Raw genomic sequence first — 14074 nt, forward strand, 5'->3', positions numbered from 1 at the left:
ATCTGGGTAAATGTCTCATTAGATGACCGGGGGCTCTGCGTTGATTTATGTAAACAAGTCGAACCTGGACGATTTCTGTAAATAAAAACAGTCATCATATGGGTGTTAACTGACTGTAATTACTGGTGTAAAACCACAGCAGTTTGTATCTCCACGCTCTGGAGTTTCCCATGTTTTTCAAATTCCAACCTGTCACATCGACTGTGAGAAAAGAGAGCTCTCACCCTCAAAAAGAAAACTGGGAAAAACTGCTCTGTCCATTGCCTCACTGTTAAAATGCTAGCCTATCACCTGTCCTATGAGATCCTGCAGGCCAGAGTCGGTGTGTGTGTGTGTGTGTGTGTGTGTGTGTGTGTGTGTGTGTGTGTGTGTGTGTGTGTGTGTGTGTGTGTGTATGTGTGTGTGTGTGAGAGAGAGAGAGAGAGAGAGAGAGAGAGAGAGAGAGAGAGAGAGAGCGAGAGAGAGAGAGAGCGAGAGAGAGAGCGACGAGCGAGCGAGCGAGAGAGAGAGCGCGAGACGAAGAGAGAGAGAGAGAGAACAGGAGATGGGCTTCTACCCTGTGGGGCCAGTCTGCATTTCACAGGAATGCTAAATTATGTGCAACTCAAAAAGGAAGACCATCAGCTAAGGGACTGACAGTTGTTTTGGCTGAAGGGGACGGGATCAAATATGTGACCCACCAGGAAAAGAACAGGCCTGGTGGGAAATTATCTTCAAAAATTGATATTTAACTTTAGGGCTTGAAGTTTTTCTGTGGAAACTTTAAAAGTTTTGATCATTATGTTCTAGTGTAAAGTTCTTTGGAAAATAATTCTCCAAAGCTCTAATAAACCAGATAAAGAAGAAGAAAGGCTTGAATAAAAAGAATTTGGTTAAAACACAGATTTTTTTAATTCTGAGAGGGAGATAATAATGTCAATACTACTCATGTCTGTATGCTAACAATGTAGCTACAGCTCAGCTGATGCAGGGGGATGCAGCTTTACTGGCTCTGTATAAAAGGTAACAAAAACTGTCACCTGTTAACCTCAATTAGTAACAAGCTATATTTTGTGGGGCTATTGGTATATTTATTTGGTTGTAAATTGGTGAGTGATCTCTTTTAAACTTTTCTTTGGGTACAATTTCAACAAAAGTCATCTCTAGATCTTCTTTAATTTCATTCAGACATCCAGCCTATAGCTCTTTCAAGTTCTTATGCTAAGTTAGGCTTACTGGTTGTAGCTAAGACTGTAGCCAACCGTAATAATAATGTTACAAATTACTGATTTTCATATTTATGGCCGAAAAATATAATTGAGAACTTTCCTATGAGATTTCCTTATAAGGTATGGCCCCCAGGTTGAAACGTGGTTATGGTAAAGCTGGATATCTGTCCTCTTTCTTTAAAACACCACCTCCACCACACCCTCACTTTGTCGTAAAGCCGATAATCACATTGGGTTGTCTGTGAGCCTCATTCCTGTGGGAATGTATTCTGAGTGTATAACCTCTTCTTTTTTAACCCCTTAAAACCTCTTTAACAACACACACGCACACACACAGTCACGCACACTCTCCTTCCTGTAGGGCTCATCTGGTCTCACTTTGGGTTTTGAGGTTTGCGTTTTTAGGGGACAAAACAGAGCTGCTCGTCCAAATGACAGCAGTAAGGCTCTTTAGTGGACTTCCCCAAAACATATCCAAAATTAATTTGGATTCTGATTTGACCAAGCAATCATTTACTCCCAGCAGTAATTGTTACAGACACAAATGGATGAAAACACAAAGTATGCTCTGTCTTCACCGTCTTAAGTATTTGGCGTAACATGATGTTCTCCGTACAAATCCGGGACACTGACGAGCCAATAGGGAGAGGCCGATGGATCTAGAGAAACAATTACTGCAGAGTGACAGGCGAGATTAGAGGGTATTTGCTTTTCTGGCATAAAAGTATAGGAATAAAAATCAAATGTGAAGCATTAAAGTGTGTCTGTGCCAGATATTGATGATGAAGATATAATAATCAAGCAATCGAGGATTATTGTTGATGTATGAAAGTGAATGATTAATGATAACCCTAGAATGATAGTTGGCTCTAATGTTGACTACATAAGGTGTGTGTGTGTGTGTGTGTGTGTGTGTGTGTGTGTGTGTGTGTGTGTGTGTGTGTGTGTGTGTGTGTGTGTGTGTGTGTGTGTGTGTGTGTGTGTGTGTGTGTGTGTGTGTGTGTGTGTGTGTGTACGTTGCACAATAGGTGCTAAGGGGCATAAACCTGGAGAGGTATGTGGAATTCCCCTCATTCATTCAACAAGGGGAATTCAGATGCGCTAATGCAAACAAACACGTTAAATGTTTTAATTAAAACCATAACTTTGGATTAAAATGCAGTGTAACAGAGATGTGCTTAAAAATAATAATAAGTATACTGCAAACCTGTTAGCAGAGCTGTTTATGTGTTTCCTGCACTTATAAGCTAAGCTAGCCTGCACCTTGATCTGGGATCATATTGAACTGACAAACATGGTATCAACTTTTAATCTTCAAAATTAAATATTTTAATCTCTCTCTATACCACAAAGTTGGGTTGTTAAAGCGCAGGCTGGGATAAAACACATGCACACACACATAGACACATACAAAGTACAAAGGAAAGATTGCTGGGTCAATTCATCTCCCTATAACGGTTTCTTCTTTCCTTTCAGGGATTTCTGGTGAATGCAAATGTGATTTTCACAATATCTACAAAGCAAAACTTAAGTACACCTCTGTAACTGTCTCATAATGCTGGGAATGATTATAGGTTCCTGATTGGGTTATAATCACTGAGGAGAATAAAGAGCTGAAGCACCTCTGAACATTTTCTGCACAGAAGTTAACAATCAGCTTGACCAAAGGAGCAATTTTGTCTAATAAGACCACCTACCTCGGCCCTGTGGGGGTTCATAATTTGTATATGTATGTTGCAAATACACATAAAACGAAAAGAGCATGCCCAAAAATGCTTGCACTTGTCTCCTAAATGGAGCACACTGGGATTACTTACCAAGATGACAGAGGATGAGCAGCCACAAATTGCAGAGAGCTGGGGTGAGCAGGGTGGGTGGGTGAGGGCAGGGGGGACAGTCTGTGGCACCGTGCGCAGGGAAAGACTGAGGTAATTTACTTCTTCTTCTCAGTAGTGTTCAGTCTCTGTCTGCAAAAGGACATTTTTAGCGTGACATAAACCTCTCCAGACATACAAATGCATCTTTTTCCACAGTCCATCACTTCTCTGTCTATCGTTAAGCTGAGCCTTCCTTTTAAATCATTCAGCCAAAAACAAGCCTGATTTTGACATACTCTGACGCTGGAAAATGTAATAAATGTCACTTTTCCTCTGGCACACTTTTATCTGAGACTATTTTTTGCCGGCATCAGAATATGAAACTCTTTCTGGATGACAGTCCCGCCGCCTTTAAGGCCTCTCAAACCCCTAGCCTCTGATCAAGGATAAAAGTTGACATGTGGGCACACAATCAGCCAGTCTTCTTCTCCTGTTTTAAACCCTCTCTCTTATCCTGTAGTGAATCCCTGAATACAAGGACCCCTCTCCCTGATCTTTGTGAACAATACCAGTGCCACACACTCCGAGTGTTCCTTTGAAGCTTGCAGAGCAACCTGTGCTGCTGTCTCGAAGTCATATCTCCCCGAAGCAGATCACCGTGCAGATAGCGAGGGATGTTTGAAAATACATATATGTTCAAAACCCCCTGTGTGTTATTGAAGCTGGTGGAGTTCAGAAACAGGAATGTGATCATGTGATAACGGTGACAATAAAGCGGCAGATACCATTGAAGATAATCTTTGAAATTTCTCATTGTTTATTTCTTCACTGGGAGCCCTCATACTTGGGACTTTACCGGGCGATTTTTGGCTTTGCTGTTCATTCCCTCCAAACTGTTGACATATTGTTGGAATGGAACTATTTCTTTCTTAATGCAATTGTGATTTTATTACTCCTCATTCCACATTTACAGTGTTTATAACCAACGCAGGCTGTCAAGATATGCATTTCACATACCCACACTCCATAAAATCCATTTATATGCTCAGTAAACTATACTGCACGCTGTGGTTCACTGCTGGGCTTTGCAGAGAGGACCAGCAAAGATATTCTCATTTTGGTTTTCATAAGCCTCGTCTCTCTCAAACACATGTTGTCCTGACAGAATTACAGCATGCCCATCCTGCAGTGCCTCGAGTTTCCAGCACTTTCCTTTGATCCAGAGTGGAAATCACATTCCAGTGTCATGTATAAAAGCTTTGTTTATCCTTTCAGTCATTACAGGGGGATGCAGACGTTTGGCCAACACATGTGGTCTGTAACATGTGGAGGGCAGCCCCGCCGTGTACGGATGGAGACATCATATATAGTGGGATAACTCACATTACTCCCTGATGAAAGAAGCTTTCTCTATTTCCGTTACAGTCGTGCATTCAGGAGCTTTATTCCTCCCACAAAGTGATCACAGCTTCTGCAGTGTGTGAAGCCGAGCCACTGGATGGCAGATGTTTTTAGGGAATTCTACCTTGATGAAACTGGATATATTGTCGTGGCGTGTGGAGACAGAATGAGACAATTTTCTCTGTGGCTCAAAACAGAAGCAGGTGCAGTGCCCGTAAACATCTACATCTAAGCAACAGCCTCTTATACATTACAATTAAAACAAGATGTCCCTGTGAATGAGTCAGTGGCACACAAATAGGTTCAAATTGTACCCCGAGGCTCGGCCTTTGGGACAGTGGAAGGCTTTGGAGTAGTACCGGTTTAATGTAATTAAGAATTTGCTCATGAGCAGGATGAGCCCTGGGGGTCAGTGGAAGGAAGAGTGTGGTTACGATTTACGTTTACGTCTGTCTCGTGATTCTATCAGAGGATTACCACTTCCTCCTTCCTGTTAGCTTCCTCTCGGCCAAACAGCTGTGCTCACATGCCAGCCAGAAGGAGTGTTCTCGCAGATAGCAAATGTTAATTAAAGTCCTGTGTTGTGGATCATTTGCTTGCTCTTCTCCATTTCTCATTCTCACATCTGGTTTATCTTTGAGTGTTGGTCTCTGTCAGTGGTGAGTTAGGGAGAGGGCTAGGGTGGCTCTACACCTCTCCAACCCCCCTTTTGTCTTCCAGACGTCACCCTGAGGACAATTCAGTCTGCGTGTCAGCTGTGTGGCGATACAACAGAGAATGCACTAGAAAGACACCTCACGAGATAGGTATTACTTTATCATCACTTAAAATACTGAACAGCTGCTCTCTCTGAAGTGAATTCAAGAATTTGGATCATCATCAGATGCACAAAACAGTCTTTGCTTTAAATGCTATCCTACACATTACAATCTATGAATGTTTGCACTTCCTTTCTTAATCCTCTGCCTGACACGGCATCTTTCATCTTCCCCTCTGATCTGCCAGCCTTTGAAACGAGCAGCTCCACACCTGCTCTCTGCCAGACGTTTAAACAGCAGACAGGCTGTTGAACGCACCCTCACACCCTCACTTTGTTTATAATTCCACCACGGCATGAGCCAAAAAGCAGGTTTACTGACTAAAAAATACAGAACACTCTCAGGTCTGGAACATGGCCATATGTCTGAGTTATCCACATAAATCAAGTATCTACTTCCTAAAGCAGGTTCATCTCATAACAAAGATGGCATGAGCATGATGTTTACTGTACTGTTAGCTGGTGTATTTTAGCAAGAATGCCAACAAAATTCAATGAACACACTTGGTTTTTGTGACACATTAAAATAATGAATTGTGAAAAATCTACACGATACATTGTGAACTACTGTAATAAGGCTTTTTTGTTGCCATAATACTGAGTATTTTTTGCTCTGAATAGATGGTGTTCTCCCAGTGAGACTATTGTGAACTTTCACCCCTCACTGTATGCCGTTTTGGTGATTTATAGCTGAAATATGTCAAGATGTATAAGTTAAACTGGGTTAGAAGAGGGAACTGTAGGCCTTTTGATAGACTATTTTAAAGGTCCCATGTCATGGCCATTTCTACTGATCATAATTCCATTGTTGAGGTATACTAAAATAAATGTATATTGTGCAATTTTCCAAACTCACATTGGTTTCTCATACAGCATCTCTGTATAGTATGTGTATTCACTCTCTGTCCTAAACGGCTTGTTGGAGCTCCTTGTCAGCCCAACAGCCAGAAGTCCTGAAGATTTGAAGCTCATTCAAAGGGTTTGTAAGAATATTACTGGAGTAGGAAACAAAAGAAAGACATTTCTGCTAAAAAGTAGTTTTTCTTTTATTAATTTAAGAAGAAATAAGAAAATTCCTTGAACTGCAGATTATTTATACAAATAAAACCTGTTATGGCCGTTTGCGATAGAGATCCATGAATATTAAGAATGGAAAAGCTAAATATTTCGTTCGCAGCCATCTTGAATTTTTCTAAGCATTGCCTTGACACACCCAAAAGGCCACTTCACTGTTGCCAGGGTAACACCTCATATCAGCGTATTCCGGAACCTTGAGTGATGTCATTGCGCTATTGGCTTTGAAATTCCCTTCGACATTCCAACCAGAGTTTGCAAGGAGGACTAAAACGAATTATTCTTTTCACTCTACACAGACTTGGCGATCGGTCGACACGTACAGCACAGCTAGAATTTAGGACCAAAACATACCTTTTTTCCCCATTAGGATTCCAGTATACTGTCTATCTTACTATGTCTTTTTCAGAAAGCATGGCCTCCTGCTCGGATGTAGGGGATACCAATAGCGACTACGATAACATGAGTAAGGCGCTAGAAGCTATCAACGGAAAGTTAAAGTCCTGCGATCTTGAAGCTAACAGTATAAAGAACAAGTTGGGGGAGAGATATAACAGCATGCAGGCAGCGGATCAAACTGCAAGGCAAAGATTAGCTTTCATTCAGAAAGAGGTTAAGTCGCCCAGCGAAAGGATCTTAAATAACAGCGATGTTGAAGTCCAGTTTAAAAATACCTTGGAGCGAACTGCCTCAATGCACGCTCTATGTGAAAAACTAAGTGTAAAAAGCGTTGTCCTGCAAAAACAGCTGGAGGAAATCGACGTGTTGAAAGCACAACAGGAAGCTGAATTAGCGGCGCAAACACAGCTCCGAAAAGAAATTGAAGGGATGCAGGCAGCTCTCATCAATTCTGATGCTTCGGAGGAAACAAAAAAAAACACTAATACGGATAACAGCGGAAACTCAATTTGAAAATAACGTCCTGAGAAGAGAACTTTTACAACTTAAGGAAAGACAAACTATGTTCAAGGTCCTGGATGACAAATACAACCAAGCAAAGGGAGAGAAACAGGGGATTTGCCTGGAGAACCATACTTTACGACAGGACATTGAGAAAATGCACAAAGAGCTTGAGAACAAGATTGTAATTCAAGAGATGTTGGACGGAATGAACGCCTCAAAGAAAGAAGAGGGGCGTCAAAATGTGGCCTTACAGATAGAAAAGATCCAGCTTGAAATAAGGCTTCTGCGAGTCGAAGGTTTGAAGGAATCATACAATCTCGCCAACGCTGAGACCGACTCCACCCTCCAGCAAAATCAGGCTTTGCAAGAAAATATCAAAGATTTATGCCAAGAGCTTCAAAAGGAAAATGCCGCACAGGAGAAATTGGACGAAATGAAAAAGTCAAAACAAGCCATGTGTCTTCAAAATGACACCCTGCAACAGGAAGCCTCAACGCTCAAAGAGAAGCTCCAGGTTTTGGAAGATTTAGAAGAGTCTTATAAGGAAGAACTAGTTCAGAAAAAGGCCTTCTTGCAAAAGAATAACCTTTTGCGGAATAGGATTGAGGATTTGACGAAAGCAGTCCAAAATAAACAAGGTTTGCGCGAAGAATACGAGGCGATGAGAACATCTATAGATGCCATGAGCAGCGAGAAAGACACCCTGCAACAACAACTCCAGGATCTTAACAAACAACAAGAGGATCTTAAGATCTTGGAGGCCTTGCACAGAGAAGCATCCGACCGTGTGGATGTACTGCAGGAGGAAAATGTATCTTTGCAAGAGAGCATCAATGACATCAACGAGCAGATCAGGATGAGACTACACTTTAAGGGAGAGTTTGAACAATTGGAAGCCTCTGAGGAACCCCTCCAGTCAGAGAAAAGCGCGCTGAGTAAAACTCTCGCTGAAGTCGAGGAAAAATTTCTAAGTCAATCTGATTGGCAGCAAAAATACATAATTCAGAAGGGGCTGACGAACACCCTGAAGACAAAGATTGAAAAGACAGTGGAGGACATCACGTTTTTTCAAGGCAAGCTCAGAAGTCAGAATGTGTTTGAATCTCAGTACAAATTCATGAAGACATTGAAAAAAGTAGCCTCAAAGCAGAATAACAATCTGCGCAAACATCTGAACAACGTGCAGAAAAAGTGTGGAAGCGAACACACTCTGCAGGAGAAGATCAGCGCCGTTCAGGAAGAAACCAGGACTCTCCAAAGCCAGAATCAGGAGCAACAAGACCAGATCAATACTTTGACAGACATGCTCGGTTTGTACGACTCCCTGAGAGCCGGAAACAGCGCCACGACACAGGAGGGGGAGAACCTTCTGAAAGACCTCCGAGAGATCACAAAGGGAGTGAAGAGAAGAGCCCAGGAGGCAAGGAGATGAGGCAGCAAATAACAGCAGGTCCTCATCTTTAGCTATTAGTGTCAGGAAAGGGTTAACACCGGGAGCTCCGGGTTTTTCCCGAACTTACCAATTGTCTTAATTTGGTAATGTCAAAAAAATGTACTTTCTTAACCCTTGTGCCCTCCTCGAATTTTCAACCTTTCGACCCCTTCGTGGCAAAAATGTACAAGCCCATAATAACTGCTACTAAATCATCATACATCAACATTTCTTTCTACTTTTTTTTTCATGAATCACTTAAACAACTTATAACGTACTCAAAACTACCAAACATTCAATAATTTTCTGGATTTTAACCCTTTAAATGCCTGTTTAATTATTTGAATTATTTCATTATTTATGACAAAAAACACAAAAAATGAATTTTTTTCAATATAATAATTAGTAGAGGGATGGAACTTTGGTGGTTATTAGAGTCTGGGATGTGTCAAAGATTAGCAACAAAATTGATTTGACTGCATTATTATTTTTTACGTAGTATCAGATACTACCTCTGGACACCTTCGTGGCAAAAATGTACACGCCCATAATAACTGCTATTAAATCATCATACATCAATATCTTTTTCTACTTTTTTTTTCATGAATCACATATACAACTTCTAACGTATTCAAAACTACCAAACATTCAGTCATTGGGAGGATTTTAACCCTTTAAATGCCTGTTTAATTATTTGAATTATTTCATTTTTTCTTACGAAAAAACACAAAACATAATTATTTTTCAATATAATAATTAGTAGAGGGATGGAACTTTGGTGGTTACTAGAATCTTGGATGTGTCAAAGATTAGCAACAAAATTGATTTCACTGCATTATTATTTTGTACGTAGTGTCAGATACTACCTCTGGACACCTTCGTGGCAAAAATGTACACGCCCATAATAACTTCTATTAAATCATCATATATCAATATTTCTTTCTACTTTTTGTTTCATGAATCACATAAACAACTTATAACATACTCAGAACTAGCAAACATTCAATACTTTTCTGGATTTTAACCCTTTAAATGCCTGTTTAATTATTTGAATTATTTCATTATTTATTACAAAAAAACACAAAAAATGAATTTCTTTCAATATAATAATTAGTAGAGGGATGGAACTTTGGTGGTTATTAGAGTCTGGGATGTGTCAAAGATTAGCAACAAAATTGATTTGACTGCATTATTATTTTTTACGTAGTATCAGATACTACCTCTGGACACCTTCGTGGCAAAAATGTACACGCCCATAATAACTTCTATTAAATCATCATATATCAATATCTTTTTCTACTTTTTTTTCATGAATCACATAAACAACTTCTAACGTACTCAAAACTACCATTTTCGGTTTTGATTTTAACCCTTTAAACGCCTGTTTCATTATTTTCATTATTTCATTTATCTCAAAAATGCCTCATTGACTTCCATTCAGACCACATTTGTTGATCTCATTGCCATTGCAGTATAAAACCATGCATTTTGTAATGTCAGCATTTCATTTAGAAGAAAAGTAGTGATATTTTTTTTGATATATTTGATATTTCTACTCTATTCCAACAGATTAAACCATTTTCCCACTGTAGGCCGATGCATTAAATTCTTACATCTTTGCCAGTTATATTATGGAGCCGTGTGACTACCAGGGGGCCCCGAGAGTGGTGTGTGTGTGTGTGTGTGTATGTATATGTATGTGTGTGCGTGTGCGTGTGCGTGTGTATATGTGCGTGTGTGTGTGTGTGTGTCATTTCCAGCAGCAGACTAGCAGGTCCTGCAGCATGTGACCTGGTGCTCTCAGGTGATAGAACAACATTTTTTTAGGCCTGTGCACAACCAGCACACACCTCTCCTCCCTCTCCGTGTGTGTGTGTGTGTGTGTGTGTGTGTGTGTGTGTGTGTGTGTGTGTGTGTGTGTGTGTGTGTGTGTGTGTGTGTGTGTGTGTGTGAGAATCTGTAAGCATGCACAGATCATTTCATGGGAACAAAAGGCCATCTTTTGAGGGATGTGTTTGATGTGTCTTTGAAGAGCTGCTTGATTACTCAAAAACAAAAAACAACTGTTAGTGTGTTTATGCACCTGGCTGCCAAAGATAAACATGCAGTTTGACCAAGGGCTTATTTCATTAGTGAGCAGAGAAGGAGAAAGACCTGGAGCAAAGAGAAGGAACTCAAATGAAGAAGCTTTTCAGTGCAGAAGAGACTTCAGAAATAATCTTGCAGCCTTCTTCTGCCAGCGAGCTGCAGGACTCATCTGAAGAAGACACAAGGTTCGAGCTGGGGTCTGACACTGAATGCTCTCTGGAGTCCAGCATTTCTTTGAGTTCCTCTGACCCTTCATCTGAAAGTGGAGAGGACACTGAGGGTCCGGCCCACAGTGAGGGGACAGAGAAGAACGGAGGTCGTTCTCCCAGGAGCTGGGGAAAACCAGGGTGTCCTCACAGATTGTGAGAAGAAAGCCCCCCCGTGGTGGTGGATGGTGGGCCGGACCCTCAGTGTCCTCTCCACTTTCAGATGAAGGGTCAAAGGAACTCAAAGAAATGCTGGACTCCAGAGAGCATTCAGTGTCAGACCCCAGCTCGAACCTTGTGTCTTCTTCAGATGAGTCCTGCAGCTCGCTGGCAGAAGAAGGCTGCAAGATTATTTCTGAAGTCTCTTCTGCACTGAAAAGCTTCTTCATTTTAGTTCCTTCTCTTTGCTCCAGGTCTTTCTCCTTCTCTGCTCACTAATGAAATAAGCCCTTGGTCAAACTGCATTTTTATCTTTGGCAGCCAGGTGCATAAACACACTAACAGTTGTTTTTTGTTTTTGAGTAATCAAGCAGCTCTTCAAAGACACATCAAACACATCCCTCAAAAGATGGCCTTTTTTTCCCATGAAATGATCTGTGCATGCTTACAGATTCTCACACACACACACACACACACACACACACACACACACACGGAGAGGGAGGAGACGTGTGCTGGTTGTGCACAGGCCTAAAAAATTGTTGTTCTATCACCTGAGAGCACCAGGTCACATGCTGCAGGACCTGCTAGTCTGCTGCTGGAAATGACACACACACACACACACACACACAAACACACGCACATATACACACACACACACGCACATACATATACACACACACACACACACGCACACACACACATACATATACATACATACACACACACACACACACACCACTCTCGGGGCCCCCTGGTAGTCACACGGCTCTATAACTGGCAAAAATGTAAGAATGTAATGCATCGGCCTACACGGAAACTTGTGTAATCTGTTGGAATAGAGTAGAAATATCAAATATCACTACTTTTCTTCTAAATGAAATGCTGACATTACAAAATGCATGGTTTTATACTGCAATGGCAGTGAGATCAACAAATGTGGTCTGAATGGAAGTCAATGAGGCATTTTTGAGAGAAATGAAATAATTAAAATAATTAAACAGGCATTTAATGGGTTAAAATCCTGCCAATGATTGAATGTTTGGTAGTTTGGAGTACGTGAGAAGTTGTATATGTGATTCATGAAAAAAAAGTAGAAAAAGATATTGATGTATGATGATTTAATAGCAGTTGTTTTGGGCGTGTACATTTTTGCCACGAAGGTGTCCAGAGGTAGTATCTGACACTACGTAAAAAATAATAATGCAGTCAAATCAATTTTGTTGCTAATCTTTGACACATCCCAGACTCTAATAACCACCAAAGTTTCATCCCTCTACTAATTATTATATTGAAAGAAATTCATTTTTTGTGTTTTTTTTTAAGAGAAATTAAATAATTCAAATAATGAAACAGGCATTTAAAGGGTTAAAATCCTGAAAATTATTGGATGTTTGGTAGTTTTGAGCACGTTAGAAGTTATTCAAGTGATTCATGGAAAAAAAAGTTTAATAAAATATTGATGTATGATGATTTAATAGCAGTTTCTATGAGCGTGTACATTTTTGCCACGAAGGGGTCCAGAGGGTGCAAAATGCATCACGAGAGTATACAAAACATGTAAGAGTAAACGACATTGGATTTCAAAAATTTGACTCAAAAGAAGACTTCTTGCAAAAATCCATGCCAAAAGCTGTAACACAGCTGAAATGAACACCAAATCCAAAAAAAAAGTCAGGAAAAATGTACAAAAATGCCCGAGGAGGGCACAAGGGTTAAGTTGTTAATTATTTTCTTTATCATGTAATAGTTGTTGCCAGCATAGTGAACCTAGTTGTGAAAACATATAAATGTCCGGTACGGGTCCCAAGCACATAGAAACTGCCATCTATGCTAACTTGCATTATGTTAAAAGTGACTTGGCTGATTTGGAACATTTTGGAGTGGGTTGGGCGTTATTGAGGATGCTGAATCCATTTCTGACATTTTCAGGATCAAGTTTGAACTAGAAAGTGGCATTAAAGAATCTTTTTTGGAGGGAGGGGGGATAAAGAAGTAAGAAGGGGGTGAGGAAGATGAACAGGTGGTTTCAGCGGGTGGTGTCACTTATCTTCTTCTCTAAGTAGTCATCAAAATAGCAAGGGAGGAAGGAGCTGAGGGACAGGCGCAGACTTTTCCGGTGATTCTAAAGTAGATGACAATGTGTGTGTGTCGATTAAGAGGAAAAGATGCCTGGTTTTTTTGTTGTTATTACTGTCAGGAAATGTTCAACCTAACCCTGGTCCGCCCAGTAGTAGTAGTCAGATCGCTACTCCTGCTGATTTTAAAGCTAGATCTGGGTTGGGTTTCATCCACTTGAATGTGCGCAGTCTGTTAGGTAAACTAGATTTTGTCCGCATTTGGGCAAGCTCGACTGACGCTGATGTCATTGTGTTATCAGAAACATGGCTAAATAAAACTATTTTGGCCTCTGACATATCCTTAAATGGCTATAATGTGTATCAAATTAAAATTCAATGTTTTATGGCATGATTTAGTCTAAAACATACCGTCAGTTTAAAAGCAGTCAGATGAAGAACTTATTACTTTTAGTATTGTGTTCACACCTTAAATGGTGTGAAAGGAGGGATTGTTAGAAATTAAAATCAATGTTAAACAGCATAATTCAGTCTAAAACATATCGTCAGTTTAAAGCTGTTTTATTGTGGAAAAGCCCGGAAGTTCTCAGGAAATCAATGCCAAGCTTTTATTCTGAAAAATCCTTTATCCGGTTAGCTTGTGACTAATGTTGCGTTTTCTGAATGTAAAGTGAAAATGACTTGGAGTGTTACACACAAACGTACGGACTTTAACACTACATCGATAGACGTTAAGATATTATTACTGCTGAATATTAAATGAAGGTCTAGTTGATCGTAGTGTTTACAGATACGTGAGAAGCTATGACGTCAGAGGGAATTTCCGTAAAATAAGAACTGTGCCGGAGCGGAACCACTAGGACTTCTAAACTAAGTATTACAGCTGTTTAT

The sequence above is a fragment of the Trematomus bernacchii genome, unplaced genomic scaffold (genome assembly GCF_902827165.1).
Source record: "Trematomus bernacchii unplaced genomic scaffold, fTreBer1.1, whole genome shotgun sequence".
NCBI classification, from domain to species: Eukaryota; Metazoa; Chordata; class Actinopteri; order Perciformes; family Nototheniidae; genus Trematomus; species Trematomus bernacchii.